The sequence below is a fragment of the Rhinopithecus bieti genome, unplaced genomic scaffold, assembly GCF_001698545.2.
Source record: "Rhinopithecus bieti isolate Rb0 unplaced genomic scaffold, ASM169854v2 scaffold_20892, whole genome shotgun sequence".
NCBI classification, from domain to species: domain Eukaryota; kingdom Metazoa; phylum Chordata; class Mammalia; order Primates; family Cercopithecidae; genus Rhinopithecus; species Rhinopithecus bieti.
The window spans coordinates 1205454-1227850 of NW_016810602.1; the positions used below are offsets into that span (position 1 = coordinate 1205454).

The following is a 22397-nucleotide window of genomic DNA, read 5'->3' on the forward strand; positions in this document are numbered from 1 at the left end:
ACTATGAAAGTTACATAATTCATCTAAACATGTTCAGAAACAAGAAAACAGTTTAAAGTTGCAGTAAGTCTTTTAGTGTCCAGGCTTAGAAGCTAGAGTCTAAACCATCCAACATTTTCTCAGTCAGAGCATAATACTTTCTCAACACCTTTTTATTTCTATAACAAATAATGAACTACAGTTTCCTTATAAATATTCAAACAGGGTTTCAAGCTACTTTTTGAGGTCATTAATTTCCCCAAGGCAGAAAGACAGTTTCTATCACTTTCATCCTACATATTCATTCAAGAAAGTTTAAACTGACTTTTGCATGCCCAACCTTTACCCTCTTTAAGTATGTTTTTAATATAGGAGAATTCTAATGTACTTGACTTTTATACATGACTTTTGAAGCTACCTATATGAGGTTTAACGATATTAATCTATCTGTATATTTCTGATCTACCACTATATTCAAGAAGGCTACCTATTATCTCCAAAATCAGTAAACACCACAAGTTCCAATAGATCCCCTTTCTAATAATTTTACATCATTTCTCTTTCTGTACTCAAAATGACCATAAATTGCAAGTTTCTCCCCATAGCCACGATGTTGGTTGTGTTCTCCTTACGTTTTAATAACATTTTTAAAAAGAAATGCAACCACGGCCTAAAAGGCAATAGTTAAATCATTACAGCTCTTTAATATCAGCAACAACAAAAAGTAACTTCTATTAGCAAAAAATATATGGGGTTGGGGGATGAAGAAAAGGTTGATTAATGGGTACAAACATACACTTAGAAGATATAAGACCTGGTGCTCAACAGATCAATAGGGTGATTACAGTTAACCTTAGTTGACTGTACCTTTCAAAATAGCTAGGAAAGAATAATTAAAATGTTCTTAATATGAAGAAAAAATGAATAAGTTAATGGATATTCCAATTACCCGGATTTGATTACATAAAGGTATTAAATTATCACATGTACCCTGAAAATAAATACGTACATCTAATATATATCAATGCAAAAAAAGAATTTTTTTTTAAAGACGGAGTCTCGCTCTGTCACCAGGCTGGAGTGCAATGGCACAATCTCACCTCACCACAACCTCTGCCTCCCGGGTTCAAGCGATTCTCCTGAGTATCTGGGACTACAGCTCCGAGTAGCGGGACTACAGGTATGCACCACCATACCCAACTAATTTTGTATTTTAGTAGACACAAGGTTTCACCATGTCGGCCAGGATGGTCTCGATCTCTTGACCTCATGATCTGCCCACCTCAGCCTCCCAAACTGCTGGGATTACAGGTTTGAGCCACCACACCCAGCCAAATTTTTTAAAGAACATAGAATCACATTTTATTTTTTTAATGTATGACTGCAGCAGTTTTACAATCATCAAAACTAGAAACAGCCTAAATATCCATAAACAGGTAAATGAATAAACTAATTATGGTATCCATAAAGTGGAACACTACTCGGCAATAAAAAAAGAACAAACTACTGATACACAACTACTGATGCACACAGCAACATGAATAAACCTCAAATATATTATTCTAAGTGAAAGAAGCCAGGATTTAAAACTACATATTAGATGATTCCAATTAAATGACATATTGGAAAAGGCAAACTATAGGGATAGAAAGAGATTAGCGATTGCTAGGGATTGAGGTATAAGGAGAGGTCAACTACAAATGGGCAACACGAGCAAATTTGAAAGGTTTGGAAAATGGTTTAATTGTGGTGACATATATTTGTCAAAATTAATAGACTGAACGCTAAAATAAATAAAATGTTAATGTAGGACTGAAATCTGGACAAGAATACCTTTAAAAGTCAGCTACTAAAATGTCAGAAATGTTTAAGATGAGTTGCTTATTTTAGCACCAAAATTGCCACACAACGATGCCAAAAGTTAATGTATCACGTTCAACCACAACTGTTTATCCAGCCCCATAATTTAAAGTACGAAACTATTTAAAAGGAAATAAAATATTTTCAATGTATGCAGTGAATATTGTACACAGTAGGCAGTAAGAAAATGTTTCTTAACTAATACACAATTCAACAGAGTTTAGACTGACTTGGCCTTTCTACTTTACTGGTATGTAACATGTCGCTTTAACCACAAAATTATCTATTTCTCAAAATATTAACATATAATTAGAAAAGGGAAGTGCTGTCCACAAAATACACTAACCTGAATTTGTCCAGTTAATCAACAAAGGCAGTAAGTCACTTTATCTTGAACAAAAGACCATTAGGGTCATCGATATCCTCTGAGCGAAAGCAGCAACCTGGAACAAAATAAAATATATGAAATTCAGCCCTTGACTCAATCTTCAGTTAGCATTATTATATATATTTTAAATCCCTTTAACTTTTCCTTACATAGCCAGTCACAATGAGAGGTGACAAATGTGCTAGCAGCCCTCACTCTCAGCGCCTCCTCAGTCTCGGTGTCCACGCTGACGGCACCTGAGGAACCCTTCAGCCTGCCACCACACCGTGGGAGCCCCTCTCTGGGCTGGCTGAGGCCAGAGCCTCCTCCCTCTGCTTGGAGGGGAGGTGGGGCGGGAACCAGGGCTGCGTGTGGCGCTCGCGGGCAAGTGCAAGTTACAGCCGGCACCGGCGCGGGCATGGGTTCAGCCAGCCAGCACATGGAGCAGCCAGCTGGCGATGCCAGCCCAGAGCAGTGGGGGGCTTAGCACCCGGGCCAACAGCTGTGGAGGTTGCGCCGGGACCCCAGCAGTGCCGCCCGCCAGTGCTGCACTCAAATTCTCTGCACTCAAATTCTCACGGGGCCCTAGCTGCCTCCCCTGGGGCAGGGCTTGGGACCTGTAGCCCACCACGTCTGAGCTCCCCACCTGTGGCCAGAGCCTCCCCGACAGGCGCTGTCCCCTGCTCCGTGGTGCCCGGTCCCATCACAGCCCAAGGGCTGAGGATGCAGGCGCAGCTCAGGNAATTTTTTTTTAAAGACGGAGTCTCGCTCTGTCACCAGGCTGGAGTGCAATGGCACAATCTCACCTCACCACAACCTCTGCCTCCCGGGTTCAAGCGATTCTCCTGAGTATCTGGGACTACAGCTCCGAGTAGCGGGACTACAGGTATGCACCACCATACCCAACTAATTTTTGTATTTTTAGTAGACACAAGGTTTCACCATGTCGGCCAGGATGGTCTCGATCTCTTGACCTCATGATCTGCCCACCTCAGCCTCCCAAACTGCTGGGATTACAGGTTTGAGCCACCACACCCAGCCAAATTTTTTAAAGAACATAGAATCACATTTTTATTTTTTTAATGTATGACTGCAGCAGTTTTACAATCATCAAAAACTAGAAACAGCCTAAATATCCATAAACAGGTAAATGAATAAACTAATTATGGTATCCATAAAGTGGAACACTACTCGGCAATAAAAAAAGAACAAACTACTGATACACAACTACTGATGCACACAGCAACATGAATAAACCTCAAATATATTATTCTAAGTGAAAGAAGCCAGGATTTAAAAACTACATATTAGATGATTCCAATTAAATGACATATTGGAAAAGGCAAACTATAGGGATAGAAAGAGATTAGCGATTGCTAGGGATTGAGGTATAAGGAGAGGTCAACTACAAATGGGCAACACGAGCAAATTTGAAAGGTTTGGAAAATGGTTTAATTGTGGTGACATATATTTGTCAAAATTAATAGACTGAACGCTAAAAATAAATAAAAATGTTAATGTAGGACTGAAATCTGGACAAGAATACCTTTAAAAGTCAGCTACTAAAAATGTCAGAAATGTTTAAGATGAGTTGCTTATTTTTAGCACCAAAAATTGCCACACAACGATGCCAAAAGTTAATGTATCACGTTCAACCACAACTGTTTATCCAGCCCCATAATTTAAAGTACGAAACTATTTAAAAGGAAATAAAATATTTTTCAATGTATGCAGTGAATATTGTACACAGTAGGCAGTAAGAAAATGTTTCTTAACTAATACACAATTCAACAGAGTTTAGACTGACTTGGCCTTTCTACTTTACTGGTATGTAACATGTCGCTTTAACCACAAAATTATCTATTTCTCAAAATATTAACATATAATTAGAAAAGGGAAGTGCTGTCCACAAAATACACTAACCTGAATTTGTCCAGTTAATCAACAAAGGCAGTAAGTCACTTTATCTTGAACAAAAAGACCATTAGGGTCATCGATATCCTCTGAGCGAAAGCAGCAACCTGGAACAAAATAAAAATATATGAAATTCAGCCCTTGACTCAATCTTCAGTTAGCATTATTATATATATTTTTAAATCCCTTTAACTTTTCCTTACATAGCCAGTCACAATGAGAGGTGACAAATGTGCTAGCAGCCCTCACTCTCAGCGCCTCCTCAGTCTCGGTGTCCACGCTGACGGCACCTGAGGAACCCTTCAGCCTGCCACCACACCGTGGGAGCCCCTCTCTGGGCTGGCTGAGGCCAGAGCCTCCTCCCTCTGCTTGGAGGGGGAGGTGGGGCGGGAACCAGGGCTGCGTGTGGCGCTCGCGGGCAAGTGCAAGTTACAGCCGGCACCGGCGCGGGCATGGGTTCAGCCAGCCAGCACATGGAGCAGCCAGCTGGCGATGCCAGCCCAGAGCAGTGGGGGGCTTAGCACCCGGGCCAACAGCTGTGGAGGTTGCGCCGGGACCCCAGCAGTGCCGCCCGCCAGTGCTGCACTCAAATTCTCTGCACTCAAATTCTCACGGGGCCCTAGCTGCCTCCCCCTGGGGCAGGGCTTGGGACCTGTAGCCCACCACGTCTGAGCTCCCCACCTGTGGCCAGAGCCTCCCCGACAGGCGCTGTCCCCTGCTCCGTGGTGCCCGGTCCCATCACAGCCCAAGGGCTGAGGAATGCAGGCGCAGCTCAGGACTGGTGGGCAGCTCCGCCTGCAGCTCCGCTGCAGGATCCACTAGGTGATGCCAGCTGGGCTCCTGAGCCAGATGGGGACTTGGAGAACTTTTATATCTAGCTGGAGGATTGTGTGTGCACTAATCAGCACTCTGTATCTAGCTAATCTGGTGGGGACTTGGAGAACTTTTATGTCTAGCTAAGGGATCATAAACGCACCAACCAGCACTGTGTCTAGCTCAGGGTTTGTAAATACACCAATCAGTACTCTGTGTCTGTCTAGTTCAAGGTTTGTAAACACACTAATTGGTACTCTGTAACTAGCTAACTCTGTATCTAGCTAACCTAGTGGGGACTTGGAGAACTTTTCCCTCTAGCACTCTGTGTCTAGCTCAAGGATTGTAAACGCACCAATCAGCACTCTGTCAAAATGGACCAATCAGCACTCTGTAAAATGGACCAATCAGCAGGATGTGGGTGGGGTCAGATAAGGGAATAAAAGCAGGATGCCCCAGTCAGCGGCAACCGCTAGGGTCCCCTTCTGCACTGTAGCAGCTTTGTTCTTTCTCTCTTTGCAATAAATCTTGCTGCTGCTCACTCTTTGGGTTCATGCTGCCTTTATGAGCTATAACACTCTCCACGAAGGTCTGCAGCTTCACTCCTGAAGCCAATGAGACCACAAACCCACTGGGAAGAATGAACAACTCCAGACGCGCTGCCTTTAAGAGCTGTAACATTCACCATGAAGGTCTGCAGCTTCACTCCTGACAGTGAGATCACGAACCCACCAGAAGAAGAAGGTCCAGACACATCTGAACGTCTGGAGGAACAAACTCCGGACACACCATCTTCAAGAACTGTAACACACCGCGAGGGTCCGCGGCTTCATTCTTGAAGTCAGTGAGACCAAGAACCCACCAATTCCAGAAACAATAACATGCAAATTCACTTATTTTGTACATTGACTTATTCTGTAAGTAGCCCTTTCCAAATGTCAACAAAAAATGGGTTTTTGTTTTGCAAATTATACCCAAACTCAGTAACACTCAGTGGCTTAATTTGCTTCATAGTTCAACTTAAAATAAGTTAGCGCTCATATAACTTGCTTTGTGAATATAAAATTCTTTAACTTTGTCTATCTTTTAACATAAAAGGCATTCAGAAGTATACCTCTTTTCAGACCAAAGCTCAAAATCTTTTGTATTTCTCCTCGATTTTGTATGACACCTCAATTAGCTCTATAACCCAGTTTCTTACTATCTTCTACACAAACTTCTACTAAAGCCAATTTAATTTTGCTTTCTTTCCATGGAACAATCTGTTTACTCTCAGCTGTCGCCCTGCAATACACCATTCCTTTTTTTAAAAAACAGGGATTTTTTTCTCCTTTATCAATCAATGCATATCCATCAGCTTTCTCAAAATCCATCCCCTCTATACCTCCCTAAGAGCTGACATAATCATTCTATACTTCATTAATCTTCGCTAGAATATTTTGCTACCTTATACATGCACCATCTCATGCAGTCTTTTGATCAGGGACCCTTCTCCTACTTCATTTGTTGCTGCCTCTCCCTCATCCAGTATCATGTTTGGCACACAGTTAGTAATCAATATGATTAACTGAAAAGTGAAATGGCCTTAATAAAGATTCACACATCAAATGTTCACTGAGTGTGTAGTATGTGCAGGTCACCAAGTACAAAAACCCAAGAACAGTACAAAGACACAATACATTCTATAGAAATGTGTCTTTCTGCCAGTCGCTTTACTCTTACGTCAACAACATGGATTTTTCTCTGATTGACATTATTAATTGTGAGAAGCAGTTTTTCTCCAATGACATCAAAGTCTACTGAAAACAATTTTAGGCAATTACAACTAATATAAAAGCAATATCACTAACTTAAACTCCTCCCACCACGAAGGTAATACAACTATTTTCTTTTTTAAAAGATTTTAAAATGTATTTTGTTTCACTTTATTGTAAAGACTGGGTCTCGCTATGTTGCCCAGGCTGGTATCAAACTCCCGGGCTCAAGTAATCCTCCTGCCTCAGCCTCCCAAAATGCTGGAATTGCAAACATGAGCCACCCTGGAGTGCAAAAACCCAAGAATAATAATGCTTTATTACTTACATTATCTCACAGATCTATTTGAAGAAGACATAGTCAACTACTCCCAAAGCCCATAAACACACAATTACTAAATAGCCATTAAGTCTAAAATCAGCAAAGGTCTATTGTAATTCTTTCCTGTAACTTCACCCAAAAGTCTTTGCCAAACTCCACAATAATCCAATAGTATGAAATGTATGCCTCCAGCCATTATGGAATAACTGGTAACAGATTTACCCTCAGATGGTAAGCAACTGCAAAACCACACAAAAATACATGACCGTTTCCAGACAGTGAACAACGATTAGTATAGATCTGTGTTCCCTGAAACAAGAAAACAAACTAGATAAGGCCTATGACCACACTGGCTTTCTGCATAGAGACATGTTCTAGATACCCCTGCCAACAGGGAAATTCAAAGCAGAATACAGCAGTTTTGCTAACTTGCAAAGAACGGAGTTTGGAACAGTGGAGGTGGCAAGAATTACTAGAATAATATACTAGAAAGGAGAAACTTAAGCAGAAAAAAGCTACAGATAAGTACATTGGGGTCTACTTGAGTCGTCAACTAAATACTAATCTACACATGCTTAGGGTGAAATTCCATAAAGTCAGACAAAAACATCTGCCAGGAGGTAAAATATGAACGACTCTGGGTTGACACTGAGCTCGGAGACAGATTATCTGAGTTCCATCCAGCCACAGTAGAGATATCTCTTTACACTCTAGGCAATAGGTACAGACCTCAGGAGGGCTAAATTTATCCTAGAATAAAGATTACTCTATAATGATCCCAACAGAGCTTAAAAACAGGTCTTGAATGGACAATATGATCCTCAGTTTAACATCTGTAACCAACAGCCAGAATGGAAAAGTCTCATAATTCATGAAGCATAAAGTATTCAGAAGGGTTTTGCCTCAGTAGTCGGGAAAATTAAATTAAGTGGTTACACTTAACAAAGATTAAAAGCAATAACTAAAAGTTAAAAAACACTTTCAAAGAACTTCAATACAGACCAGGAAAATGTTCAAAAAATATCTACAGGCACCGGGGCTGGTGGTACGCACCTGCAGTCCCAGCTACTCTGGAGGCTGCAACAGGAGGATCACTTGAGCCCAAGAGTTGAATACTGCCATGGGCTATAATCAGGCTACTACTGCACTATTGCCCAGGCAACAGAGCAAGACTCCATCTCTTAAAAAAAAAAAAAAAGAACATAGGAATATAAAAATGTCCAGCACCCAACAAGGTACAACTTACAATGTTTTATTTTACATGCCTGATACGCACCAATTAATTAACAAGCAGGTTAAAAAAATTAAGGCAAGAAAATAGAGCCAGAAGGAGAGCTATCAATCAATCAATCAAAACCAACCCAGGAATGACAGGGTTGGTAGAATTAGGAGACTAGGACATTAAAAGTTATTATATATCTGTTCCATGTGTACTAAAAGCCAGAAGAAAGGTTAAGTATATTAAGTAAAGACACAGAACAAAAAAGACCCAAGTTGAACATCTAGAAATAAAAAGTAGAAGGCTGGAGGTCCTCTACCTGACACACCTGTTGAATTATGAAGTTTTTTTGTCTGATGGATTCAGGCCCTATTCCTAGCCACGTGTGAGCTGAGTATTGTATTTACTCCCTTCAATTCATTTTCGGTGGTTCTTCCGCAGCTTCCTGTAGTTTCCTTACAGGCATGTATTGATCACTAGTCAACTGAATTCTTGAAAAGAATTTCTACAGATCTGTGAAGTTCTGTCTCTTGCAGCTTTCTCCTCTCTGGCACTCTACCTTGTGAACTCTAGCTGCCTTGGCCCCCCAATCTCCCAGCTAGCTCCACCTCTTCAATACAGAGAAATCTCTAGGCTCCTTCTGGGTTCCACTGCTTTGTTCCACCCCTAGAAACTCTCTCTAGGTGGGAGCTAGAGCAACTGCATGATCTCGCCTAATTTGTTTCCCATCCCTTGGGGATCAATGTCTTTTGCTGCTTGATGGCAAATGTCTTGAGAACTGTTGTTTCATTATTTTGTCCCATTCTTTAGTTGTCTTAGGTGAAAAGACCATCCCTGTTAGTCCATCTTATCTGGAAACACTGTATTTTAAAGGAGGACTATGAACTAAATTAACTTTGTGACAGCACTAAATGCTGAAATTTTCTAAATATTAGACGTATTCAATAAATATCACTTATATGTCAATATGTTATCCTAAAGCAAAGAAGCATAAATAGGATCTAAGAATGAGAAGGAACTCATATGAAAACAAAATATTACCACAGGAGAAACAAAGTATTTAAGAAATGCATATTATTGACAGGAATGGGGGACAGAGAAATTCTAGGTAGAAAATGGCAGGTCCCCAGTAAAACCTCACCCTCAAGTCAAAAAGTCTAAAACCGTGGCCTAAAGTGAGAATTTATATCCCTGTTTTCCGGCTCAAATGTTGCCTTTTCCTAAACCACCCACAGCCCTGCCCCATCCCAGCCTGTGCCTATGAAAACTCCAGACTCAGCTGGTAGACAAGACCATAGCTGGACATCGGAGAGAGGCGGCTTGACTTCAGAAGGACAGCTTGATGGCATTACTACACAGAAGAATCTGGCCGGAGATGGTTGAACTTCCCAGGGGAAGATTACCTACCCATCCTGTCCCCTTTCTTCCATTTCTGCTGAGAGCCACTTTTATGTGCAATAAAATCCCCTGCATTTACCATCCTTCAATTCATTCATGCAACCCCATTTTTCCTGGGCACCAGACAAGAGCTTAGGAGCCACAAGTGTGGATACAAAAGGCTTTCACACTGGCCCTTTGCCCTCACTGGCAAAGGGCAGCCACCTCACACAAAAAAGCAAAGGGTCCAGTAAGCTGTTAACACTTAAGCTGTCCACGGACAGCAGAGCTAAAAGAGCACTGTAACATACCCTCTGGGGCTTCAATAGTCACAGTTACCCACTTCTGGACACTGCTGTGGGGCCTGCACAGAGTTCACTCCTGCTGTAGCTAAAGCATCTGGCCAGTTCTGGCACCCACTGATACGCACACTCCCTCCTACAAGGGGTAGAACACAGTGGGTTCGAGTGAGTGGAGGTTGAGCCCTCTGACGCCAAAGTGGCCAGTTGGTTCCAGCACTCATTCACTCCAATTCCCACACCCGTTCACTTGCGCGCTCCCTTCCACAAAGAGTTAAGAGTGGTGGGTTGGGGCCGGGCACGGTAGCTCACGCCTGTAATCCCAGCACTTCAGGAGGCCAAGGTGGGTGGATCACGAAGTCAGGAGATCAAGACCATTCTGGCTAACATGGTGAAACCTCGTCTCTACTAAAAATACAAAATATTAGCTGGGCGTGGTGGCAGGCCCCTGTAGTCCCAGCTACTCGGGAGGCTGAGGCAGGAGAATGGCATGAACCCAGGAGGCGGAGCTTGCAGTGAGCTTGCAGTGAGTGCCACTGCACTCCAGTCTGGGCAACAGAGACTTTGTCTCAAAAAAAAAAAAAAAAAAAAAACTGGTGGGCTGGGTAAAGGAGGCACCCCTGTTGCGAGTCCCACAAAGGAGTCAGGGAAATATCCTGCTTCATTATGTAATAGAAAAAAATGATCAACCAAGAAAGTTTACTTTCATGATAGCTGAATATCAACAGCATCCAAAGAATAAACAATATCCAGTAATCAGCAATAAAAACCCAATGTAAGAAAAACCCCATTTTAGAAAAGATATAAACTGAAAGATTTCTCTGAGAAAAAATAAATAGGCCGGGCGCGGTGGCTCAAGCCTGTAATCCCAGCACTTTGGGAGGCCGAGACGGGTGGATCATGAGGTCAGGAGATCGAGACCATCCTGGTCTACACGGTGAAACCCCGTCTCTACTAAGAAATACAAAAAACTAGCCGGGCGACGAGGCGGGCGCCTGTAGTCCCAGCTACTCGGGAGGCTGAGGCAGGAGAATGACGTAAACCCGGGAGGCGGAGCTTGCGGTGAGCCGAGATCGCGCCACTGCACTCCAGCCTGGGCGACAGAGCTAGACTCTGTCTCAAAATAAATAAATAAATAAATAAATAAATAAATAAATAAATAAATAAATAAACCTGAAAAGATACAACCAAGAGTGCAGCACATAACATAGCCACGTCAAATATATGGAAGAAATTATTCACTTAAGAAGAAATGTTATACTTGCTTATCATTAGTGGCACTAGAATTCAGTCGAACATTACAAGATTTGCTGTAGACTGTACATGAACATAATAAAGGAAGAGAAGCAAAACAATAAGTAGAAGTCTTCAGGAGAAACAGAATACCTATATAATAAATAAACATCTTATGTTATCTCCATGATGGAAAAAAGAAAGCATAGAGAAGGAAAAATCTGATTTTAAAATAAAGAAGTACAAAAAAAGAGGCTAGGAATCACAGATTTTATTTTCAATCTGTAATGTTGAACAGAGTCAGTCATTTTTACCCACACTGTTAGGAAAAAAGAAGACTGTAAGCTAAACTGAACATACCCTAGGTGAGGAAAGAAAAACAGTAAATGGCCCATTGAGTCTCATCTTCAAAGAAATACATCTTGTTCTACAAAAGGAAACCACACACACGTGCATACAAATACACACAAAATCACTTATGAAATGAAGAAGAAAACCAAAGTCATGGGAAAACATGTTTAACAGATGACAAAAACAAACTTTCATCAGTGGTGAAATTAGTCACTTTTAAGAAAAAGAGGAAAGTACTGTGTTGATAATAAAAGGGCTATTTACCCATAAAAAGTGAAAGCTATAAACATGTTTAAAAAGCTAAGTATGACTCAGGCACTACTGAGTCTCGTAACACTGGTTGTCCTAAGGTCATTCTAGGTTTCCCCAAAGCTGGACTTCAAACAGGGAGATGCTTCAACCAAGAAAGTGAGCTTTCCACAGTGAAATAGGGTAAGGTAGGGGTGAGGACAGCCTAGAAGAGGCTGCTCACCATGAAGAATTTTACTACTGAAAATTTATCAACCTAAATATAGTATGGGGTATGCTGTTCATGGCTAAGGTAAAAAAGCAGTAAGGCAGGACCTCAATGTCTTCTAGCTATGGGCCAATGCTAAGAGAGAAAACACAAGAAGGATGAAAGCCTCAGAGGAGAAAAGCACACTGACAATGGTATATTGCTTCCTTTCCTTCTTTCCCTGTAGTGTTGATATTCTAAGTGACGCCAGTATATCAACGGAAGCTGCATTCTTTCTGTTTTGGCAAAAGAAAATAGTTAAGGTAGGTGATAAATACTAACAAAACTAGAGACTTTAAAATGGATTCTAGGAATAAGTGACAAAAACAAAAAAGTCTGCTTTGTCCACTATCTCAACAAAAATGAATTCATCATTATAAGACTGTCAAACTCATATTTATTGGTTAGCAAATGTTTCCTATAATTATTCTGACAATTAACATTACTTTACAGTAAAATAAGTTATAACTAATTTATTCACTACTCCCCCTCCTTTGGTGAAGTTGTCTACATCATCAACATAAACTAGTATGAAATCAACTATATTAAATTTTGTCTAGTTTCTTACTAATTAAAAGGGTCTATTTATTTATTCATAATGGTCTAGGTAAATCTGTCCTAAATTTGTAAGGTCTATTTGACATTACAAAATCAATTCCCTTGTTTTCTTCCTCCTTCTCAAACCAGGCTAATATGCCAAAAATCACTAAAACAATTTAAGTGATTTCTGTCATCCTTAATTCATAAATTTATTCATATAAATAGCTGTGTAAAATCACCTAAAATAAAAAATAATCTGAAAATTATAAAGGAAAATTGTATCAGTATATATTACAATCAAGATGCTTTTATAGTCATTATCCTTTCAGTTAGTCTGAATTAAGAAGGCAAAATACCAAAATTTCTGTTACAATACCATCACTATTTCTAAATTCCCATGGGACACAGTTTGAATTTCTAAATCCTTTTCAACTTCCTATACATTGTAACTGGTTGTTTTTCCCACCCCATCCCCAAAAGATTGGGCACACCATGAGAACAGAGCCTGTGTCTATTCACCCTTATATCCCTTAGTGGTTTCTAGCACACTACATTAACACATATTATATTTAGTATTTTCTACTCACCAATATCCCTTCTACCTATCTCACAAGGATATTGCAACGATCAAATAGTACAATATTTACGAGAGTATTGTGCTTGAAATATTGTGCGGATATCAGATGTATTTTATTTCGTTATTGTCTATGATTATTCTAAATCTTAGCTGGCAAGTAGTGATATGCTATAGAGAATGAGAACAGAGCAAACGATCCTCCTGATAAGCATGAGTTTGATGGTCGCTCCATTGCTTCCTTTATTCCGCCCCCCATTCTATAGGTTCTAGACCCACTTACTCATGACCAAAGCTTTCATCACCCTCTACCCACATCATCCCAGCACTCTTCACCACACCACAAACATCATCTGGTGTTTTTATGGTTTCTAGTACCAGCTGCACTTCCAGCTCCCAATCTCTAGTTCATAACCATTGGATTTTTTTAGCTACTATCTCTAAGCTATTTATTAGTGGGTAAGACAAAGAGGTAGAATCAACAGGTCAGGGGTCTTATGACCTAACACTATCCCTGTTTTACTGAATAAATCATGTCTGTTTCTGTGCCTTTATAAAAACACCAATATAAATATGTCACACTGCTTTAGTTGCACTAATTTAGGTAGGATATGAGGAGCCCAGGATCTGGTTATCGTGCCTTTCAAGAACACATTCTGGCATTGAGAAACTAATCCTGAAACAGAAATGGAAGAGGCTTAGTACTAGTCCCAGCTCTAAACAGCAATTTACTATGTGATCTCGGAAATAACATATCATGTCCCTAGACTTCTAGATATTCTCCTATAATGAAGGAACTGGAATAAATTTTAAAGGTCTCCTCCAGGCCAGGCACGGTAGCTCAAGCCTGTAATCCCAGCACTTTGGGAGGCCGAGACGGGCGGATCACGAGGTCAGGAGATCGAGACCATCCTGGCTAACACGGTGAAACCCCGTCTCTACTACAAAATACAAAAAACTAGCCGGGCGAGGTGGCGGGCGCCTGTAGTCCCAGCTACTCGGGAGGCTGAGGCAGGAGAATGGCGTAAACCTGGGAGGCGGAGCTTGCAGTGAGCTGAGATCCGGCCACTGCACTCCAGCCCGGGCAACAGAGCAACACTCCGTCTAAAAAAAAAAAAAAAAAAAGGTCTCCTCCAGATCTAAAATTCTGAGACGAGAAGCCTACACTGCCACCTTCCAGGGGCCATTAGAATTTTTCAGCTTGTATTTCAATCGACCTTTACCACTTGCTACTAAACATGCCAAAAACATTCTAATAATTCAATCAGACAAGATACCATTTGAAAAAGTGGTATCTTACCTAGCTTTGAAAAAATGGTATCTTGTCTGGTTGAAGAAAAAGAATTTTTAGAAGAAAAAATTTTATATAATCTTTGTCAAAATATTCCTTTCCAATCCAAAAGTCCTTTTCCTTCATTATTATAAAATAAAGGTATTTTCCCATAACGCTTCAACATAAAATGTACAACGATTACACTGCACCTTGATTTACTGGAAACTAAAAAATACAGCTAATATTCACCAACAAACTCAAACAAAATTTACTTTCTTTTGGGTTTTTTTGTTTTGTTTTGTTTTTTTGAGACAGTCTCCTTCACTGTCACCCAGGCTGCAGTGCAGTGTGGGACATCAGCCCTCTGCAACCTCTGCCTCCCAGGAGCAAGTGACTCTTCTGCCTCAGCCTCCCAAGTAGCTGGCATTACAGACATGCACCACCATGCCTGGCTAATTTTTTGTATTTTTAGTAGAGACCAGATTTCACCATGTTGGTCAGGCTGGTCTTGAACTCCTGACCTCAAGTGATCCAGCCACCTTGGCCTCCCAAAATGCTGGGATTACAGGCAAGAACCACCATGCTCAGTGCAAAATTTACTTTCTAACACCGGTCCAGGACACCTACAGCACTTTATATTTAATATTTTCTTAATTTAAAATGGTTTTAGATTAACAGAAAAGTTGCAGATGGTACAGACAGTTTCTATATACCGTGTACCAAGATTCCCCTATTGTTAAAACCTCACACTGCCCTGGTACATTTGTCACAATTAACAAAACAATGTTATTATTCATTAAACTCCATAATTTATTCAAATAAATATACTAAACATCCAAAAATAATCTCCAGCCAGGTGCAGTGGTGTTCACACCTGCAATCCCAGCACTTTGGGAGGTCAAGGAAGGGGGACTGCTTGAGCCCAGGAGTTTGAGACCAGCCTGGGCCATGCAGGGAGACTCTATATCGACAAAAATTTAAAAATTAGCCGGTCATGGTGGCAGATATCTGTGGTCCCAACTACTCGGAAGGCTGAGGTGGGAGGATTGCTTGAGCCTGTGAGGTTAAGGCTGCAGTGAGCGAAGATTTCACCCCCGCAGTGAGCCAAAATTGCACCACTGCACTCCAACAGAGCGAGACTCTGTCTCCCCACAAAAAAAAAAAAATTCCAAAACAAAAGCAAAACTTTTTTTAAAAAAGATGAGTACAACACAATGAAAGATATAGAAATAGAATATATGCAGAAGATATAATAATTGTCTGAAGATTAAGCATATCAATGTCAATAATAAATTCAAAGAGCTTAACTCTTCTATTGAAACAAGACTTTCAGATTGGTTCAGAAAGTAAAACCAATAGTATGCTATATACAAGGGCATACACCTAAAACAAAGTAATTAAGAAATATAAAAGGGAAAAAAGAAGAACAAAGGTATAACAGGCAAATATGGCCAGGTACGGTGGTTCACGCCTGTAATTGCGACATTTTGGGAGGCCAAGGCGGGCAGATCACTTCAGGTCAGGAGTTTGAGACCATCCTGGCCAACACGGTGAAACCCTGTCTCTACCAAAAATACAAAACTTAACTGGGTGTGGTGGTGAGCACCTGTAACCCCAGCTACTCGGAAGACTGAGGCAGGACAATCACTTGAACCTGGGAGGCAGAGGTTGCAGTGAGCCAAGATCGCAACATTGCACTTCGGCCTGGGAGACACAACAACAATCCGTCTCAAAAAAAAAAAGAAAACAAGAAAATACAATCAAAAAGAAAACACGGGTTATGATCTTAATACCTCACAATGTAAAATTCAGGCCAAAAAGCATCTAACAAGACAAAGGAGGACACTTCTTTATGCTGAAGGCCAAATTAACAATGAGGAAGAAAATTCAGTTATGAATATCTATTAACCAAAGAGCATGGGCACAACCTTGCCAAGCAAAAATCTATAGTAGATGCATGGAGAAATTAATGGAAACAGAATAACAGCAGGTAAAGCAATAGACAACCTAAGTAACACAATCAATAAGGTAGATTTTACTATATTGTATTTATTATATTGAGTTTTATATTCTGATAGAGAATACAACCCCATTTCAAGTAGACACAGACTAATTCACAAAAATTGGCCATATATAAGGTCATAAATCTCAATACGTTCAAAAGTAGAAATAACACAAACTACCTATGAATACACACACAATGCAATGCATCCAGAACTGTAAGAAAATAAATTTCTGTTGTTTAATATCATCCAATCTGTTGTATTTTGTTATGGAAGACTAATACAATTACAGACCAATATCTTCCATGAACAAACATACAAAAATACTTTAACAAAATATCAGCTAATAATATTATAATATAATAAAATCTGGCAATATAGTAGTTCCCCCTTATTCACAGGGGTCCAAGACCCCCAGTGAATGCCCGAAACTGCAGATACTTCCAAACTCTATACACTATGTTTTGTTTCGTTTTGTTTTTTTGAGACGGAGTTTTGCTCTTGTTGCCCAGACTGGAGTGCAACGGTGCGATCTTGGTTCACTACAACCTCCGCCTCCCGGGTTCAAGCGATTCTCCTGCCTCAGCCTCCTGAGTAGCTGGGATTACAGGAGTACGCCACCACGCCTGAATAATTTTTGTATTTTTAGTAGAGACGCGGTTTCACCATGTTAGCCCGGCTGGTCTCGAACTCCTGATGTCAGGTGATCCACTTGCCTCAGCCTCCCAAAGTGCTGGGATTATAGGCAAGAGTCACCACACCCAGCCCACCAAGTTTTTTTCTATACATACACACTGTACAACATGGATACAATGGACAAAGGGATAATTCAATCCTGGGCAGGGCGGCACGAAATTTCATCATGCTACTCAGAATAGAGTGAAATTTAAATTTAAAATGTATGAATGGTTTATTTCTGAAATTTTCCATGTCATATTTTCAGACTTCAGCTGATCACAGGTAACTAAAACCATGGAAAGCAAAACTGCACATGAGAAGAGACTACTATATTAAGCATTTATCCTGGCTTTTTAGAAGGAGCTGTAATATACTCTCAATTGACAAGGAAAAGCTACTTATTATAGAAGAATAATAAATACTGAAGAAAATATTACAATTTTTAAAATCATCATTTTGTAACTCCCAATTAATTAATTCAAGCAAGTATCATCAATGAATGTTCAAAACATTACGTAAAGGATAGTTAGGGAACAGGCTTTTAGGAGAGTGTCAAAGTAGCCTCCCATAATTTTATTTGCTAAATTGCAAAGAGATAAATGTTCCTTTACAATGGAGAGATCTAGTGGGTCACCATAGTAACCAAGTTATCAAACTTAACATCCCCACCAGTGGAGAAATGACTTTATGTGCTTTGTAATACCACAGTATCATCTACAAAGTGTCTTGCCCAAAACTGTTTAATGCAAATGAAGCAAGCCTACCTTCCATCTACAAGTATATAAGAAACAGAAAAACCACAAGAAAATAAATCCAGAATGTGTGATATTATATGAAACAATCAGCCTGGTCTCTTCGAAAAATAAATCTCATGAGTTACAAAAATTAGGGTGACTTCTCCAGAGCACAATAAACTGAAGATCCTTAACGTCCAAATGCAATGTATGAGACTTGATCAGATCCTGTTTGAAAAATATACATTTAAAAGATGTTCAGGGAGGCTGGGTGGCTCACGCCTGTAATCCCCACATTTTGAAAGGCCAAGACGGATGGATCACCTGAGGTCAGGAGTTTGAGACTAGCCTGGCTGACATTGCAAAACCCTGTCTCTACTAAAAATATCAAACCTAGCTGGGCGTGATGGCACGCGCCTATAATCCCAGCTACTCGGGAGGCTGAGGCAGGAGAATCACTTGAACCTGGGAAGCAGAGGTTGTGGTGAGCCAAGGTCATGCCACTGCACTCCAGCCTTGGCAACAGAGCAAGACTCTGTGTCAAAAAATATAAATAAATAAATATATAAATATATATAAAAAGATGTTCAGGGATAACTAAAGAAATCTGAATTACTGTTCAATGATATTAGGAAATTATTACTTTTCTTAGCTGTGATGATGATATCCTGGTTACAAAAGAATGTCCTATTTTCAAGTGATGTATGCTGGAGTATTAAGAAATGAATCACATTTTCGACTTTTTTCAAATAGTTCAGCAAAAAAAAGTGTGACATGTATATACAAAGAGACAGACATAAAGATAATAAAGTGGCTGGGTGCCATGGCTCATGACTGTAATCCCAGCATTTGAGAGGCCAAGGTGGGTGGATCACTTGAGGTCAAGAGTTTGAGACCAGCCTGACCAACATGGTGAAACCCCATCTCTACTAAATACAAAAAATAAGTCAGGCGTGGTGGTGCATGTCTGTAATCCCAGCTACTTGGGAAGCTGAGGCAGAAAAATCACTTGAACCCGGAGTCGGAGGTTGTAGTGAGCCGAGATTGCGCAATTGCACTCCAGCCTGGGCAACAAGAGCAAAACTCCATCGAGAAGAGGAGAGAGCAGAGAGAGAAGAGAGGAGAGAAAAGACCTTGGTACACAGTTACTACTCTTTCCATTTTTCTTTCAGAGGAGGGGAGGGGAGGGGAGGGAAGGAGGAGGAGGAGGGAGAAGAGACAAGTGGGTATACAGTTACTACTCTTTCCATTTTTCTTTCCTCATTTCATCCTGGTCTGAAAAATAATGTCCTTATTTTATAGTTGAGAAAACTGAGGATCAGTGAGATAAGTAACTTCTCTCACATAGTTCAATGTCAAAACCAAGACCAAGATCCAAATCCACTGCGCTACAGCCTGGGCAACAAAGCAAGACCACATCTTAAAAGGAAAAAACAAAATCTCCTATCTTTAATTCATAGCTCTGGGTTTTCTTTATGCCATGAAGTTACTGGCCAATCTTACACAAATTATCTTATAAAACAAGCACCCTCAGGAAGAAAGGTTAAACTGAGGAAAGAAATAACAAAGTTAGTTCAAATAATTAGGAAAAAAGTTTTTAAGCCTATATAATATACAGTAAGAAAATATCCTCTAGATATATTTCAGTTTTTTGGTTTTTCGGGTTTTTTTGAGACAGAGTCTCACTGTCACCCAGGCGAGACTGTAGTGGCATGAACACAGCTCACTGCAACTTTTAACTCCTGGGCTCAAGTGATCCTCCCACCTCAGCCTCCAGAGGACTTAGGACTACAGGCGCATGTCACCACACCAATTTTTTAATTTTTGGTGGAGACAGGATCTTACTCTATTGTCCTAGCTAGAATACTGTGGCGTGGTCATGGTTCACTGCAACCTCAAATTACTGGCCCCAAGTGATCCTTCCATCCTGGCCTCCCAAAGTGCTGGGATTATAGGCATGAGCTAACTGAGCCCAGTACAGTCGTTCTTAAAAGCGTTGAAAAATCATTTTATAACCAAGTATATATTCCATTTATACAATCTTTTTAAGTAGAATATATACCAATGAATGCCACCGCTTCTTTGATTTGCAAACAGAATATCAAAGTAAAGTCCTTAAGGTTGAAGTTACTTCTAATTGCTAACCAATTTTCCTTTTGTAGGACCCAGATACTCAATCTCACATATACTGTTTTTAAGTTGATTTCAAGTTGTTGTTGCCTATGATAAAATAAGAGATATGTAAGTCATATTCTACTAAAAATATCCTGGATTATATGTGAATCATAACTTTGCCATTCAATTTTTATTATACCCTGAACTTTAACCCCACCAAGTCAGAAATAATAAAACTAAAGTTCATCTTGGGAGAGGGGAGAGACAGCTAAGATGATACTCATTTCTCCCCCTTTCTTAATCAGCCCTCAAACTAAATGATCAAACACAGTGTTCCCCAATATTTTGGCACTAGGGACCAGATTCATGGAAGACAATTTTTCCACAGACCTGGGGGACAGGAGGAGGGGTGGTTTTGGGATGATTCAAGCACATTCCATTTATTGTATACTTTATTTTTTATTATTACATTGTAATATGTAATGAAATAATTTTACAACTCACCATAATGGAGAATCAGTGGGAGCCCTGAGCTTATTTTCCTGCAACTAGATGGTTCCATCTGGGGATGACAGGAGACAGTAACACATCATCAGACTTTTAGATTCTCATAAGGAGTGCACAATCTAGATCCCTTGCATGTATGTTTCAAAACACGGTTCATGTCCCTATGAGAATCTAATGCCATCATTGATAACAGGAGGCAGAGCTTGGGCAGTAATGTGAGCAATGGGGAGCGACTGTAAATACAGATGAAGCTATGCTTGTTCACCCACTGCTCACTTCCTGCTGTACAGCTCAGTTCCTAACAGGCCACGGACTGTGATACCAGAATTAGGGACCCCGATCTAACAGATACTATTAAAATTCTACTGTTGGTGAAACATACAACGTCCTTTATTTTTACTTTTCCCAAACTGGCAAAACACTCTTTCTTAAACCTAATTCACAAAATGTTCAAATGCAAAAGAAGAAAAAAAGGTTAAAATTCCAAGAGTTGCTAAAACAGTTTCTACTGAATGACAGCTTAAGATTATAGACAATATTCTATTTTTGTGATGATGTTCCTCTCTGACTCATGATCCAAATTAATAAATTCTCTATCTTCTTTACCCTACACTACCACAAACTTTGAAAACAATACCACCACATCAACTAAAAAGACATTCATACCATTTCTCATTTATTTCCTTTCAGGCTAAGCAATTCATTCAATTTTTATAATTTTAAGTTGTTTCTTTTAAAAGACTAAAATACGCTTGTATCACGTCTTTGTCAGGGCAAATCTCAGGTGAGACAAAAAGATTTAATTCATGAAATTAGCTACAATTCAATATTGTAAGAGATGCTTACCTTGGATGCTAAGACCACATTCAGGGTTCATGGTCTGGGGAGACCACAATAAAAATCTTAACCATGATTCTTCTAGTGCCTCAATATACTCAAAGGTCAAAGAATTTTTACTAAATGTGCTTTATGAAAAAAAAAAAAAAAAAAGTATGGTTCTTAAGTGTGTCTCAGAGCAGAAGACCAGTCAATTCTTGAAAGAAGGAACAGGAGGAATTTATCCTTTAAAATAAGTACTTTCTAAAGAAGCCCACATACACTTCCTTTGCCCTTGCTTAGTCAGAGTCCCATAAGATACGCACTTAAAACCAAATGATAATTCAAACCCAAAAACTAAAACTCTTTTAGATAAGGGACAGAACACCTATGGGAAGTGGGTTTACAACCCAGTTAACAATGGTCTTACAAGCACACACTGGTTAAGTCTACCAGGCAGTATGACCTTAAGTTTGTGCTATAACTTCCTAAACCATGATTTGATCTCAGATTCCTAAAATAACATAATAGTAATTTTCCAGAGGTGATGTCACCAAGATGGCAAAGTAAGACATACCAGCCTTCATTTCTCCATTAAAAAAAAAGAGAGAGAGAACTATCCACACAAACCAAATAGCCCAGAGAGAACTTACCGGCCCATTAAAGAATCTACAGAAACACAACGGAGCAACAAAACAGAGACATAGAAAGGATCACTGGTAAGTTCAACACATCTGAGATGCCATGAGATAGCTAGGAACAAAGAAGAAAGGCAGAGGCTACTGGTGTAAGACACATGGCAGGAACCACTGTGGTTCTCAGTGGGATACTCTGCAGAGGACACTAGCATGTCTTGCAACTGAGGAACCAACAGCCATTTCCACTTGGGAAGACAAAAAGGTGGTTGGTTACACACCTCACCTCACCCAAGAAGGGGCCAAAGTTGAGCCACTTCACAAAAGAAGCCACCACTTTTCCCAACCCCTGTACATGCCCCGAACTCAGAAACACAGCTTCCTCATAAAATCCACAATCCAGGCCNAGTGGAGCTAAATCTCCCGCCCCTCAGAATCGTTATAAGGCTCCTGAAGCCTAGAACAAGTTCAATACGTGCTGAGTGAATGAATGAATCTTCAGATGAAATAATTATGTGAAACACACAATCCAGGCCGG

General features: G+C 40.1%; 1 protein-coding gene across 9 annotated transcripts in view; it reads right to left on the reverse strand.

Moving 5' to 3' along the window:
- FUT8 (fucosyltransferase 8) overlaps positions 1–22397 on the reverse strand; it is a 354455-nt gene that overhangs the window by 287878 nt on the left and 44180 nt on the right. For 3 of the 9 annotated variants that reach the window (XM_017892454.1, XM_017892444.1, XM_017892446.1), the window contains exon 2: positions 4130–4227. The exons of 1 other annotated variant lie outside the window; for it this stretch is intronic. The gene's annotated coding sequence lies outside the window, so the exon portion shown is untranslated. Of the gene's footprint in view, positions 1–2185; positions 2283–4129; positions 4228–4801; positions 4818–20405; positions 20464–22397 lie in introns of those variants that run through there. 5 more of the 9 variants (XM_017892448.1, XM_017892445.1, XM_017892450.1 and 2 more) reach the window with 4 other exon arrangements.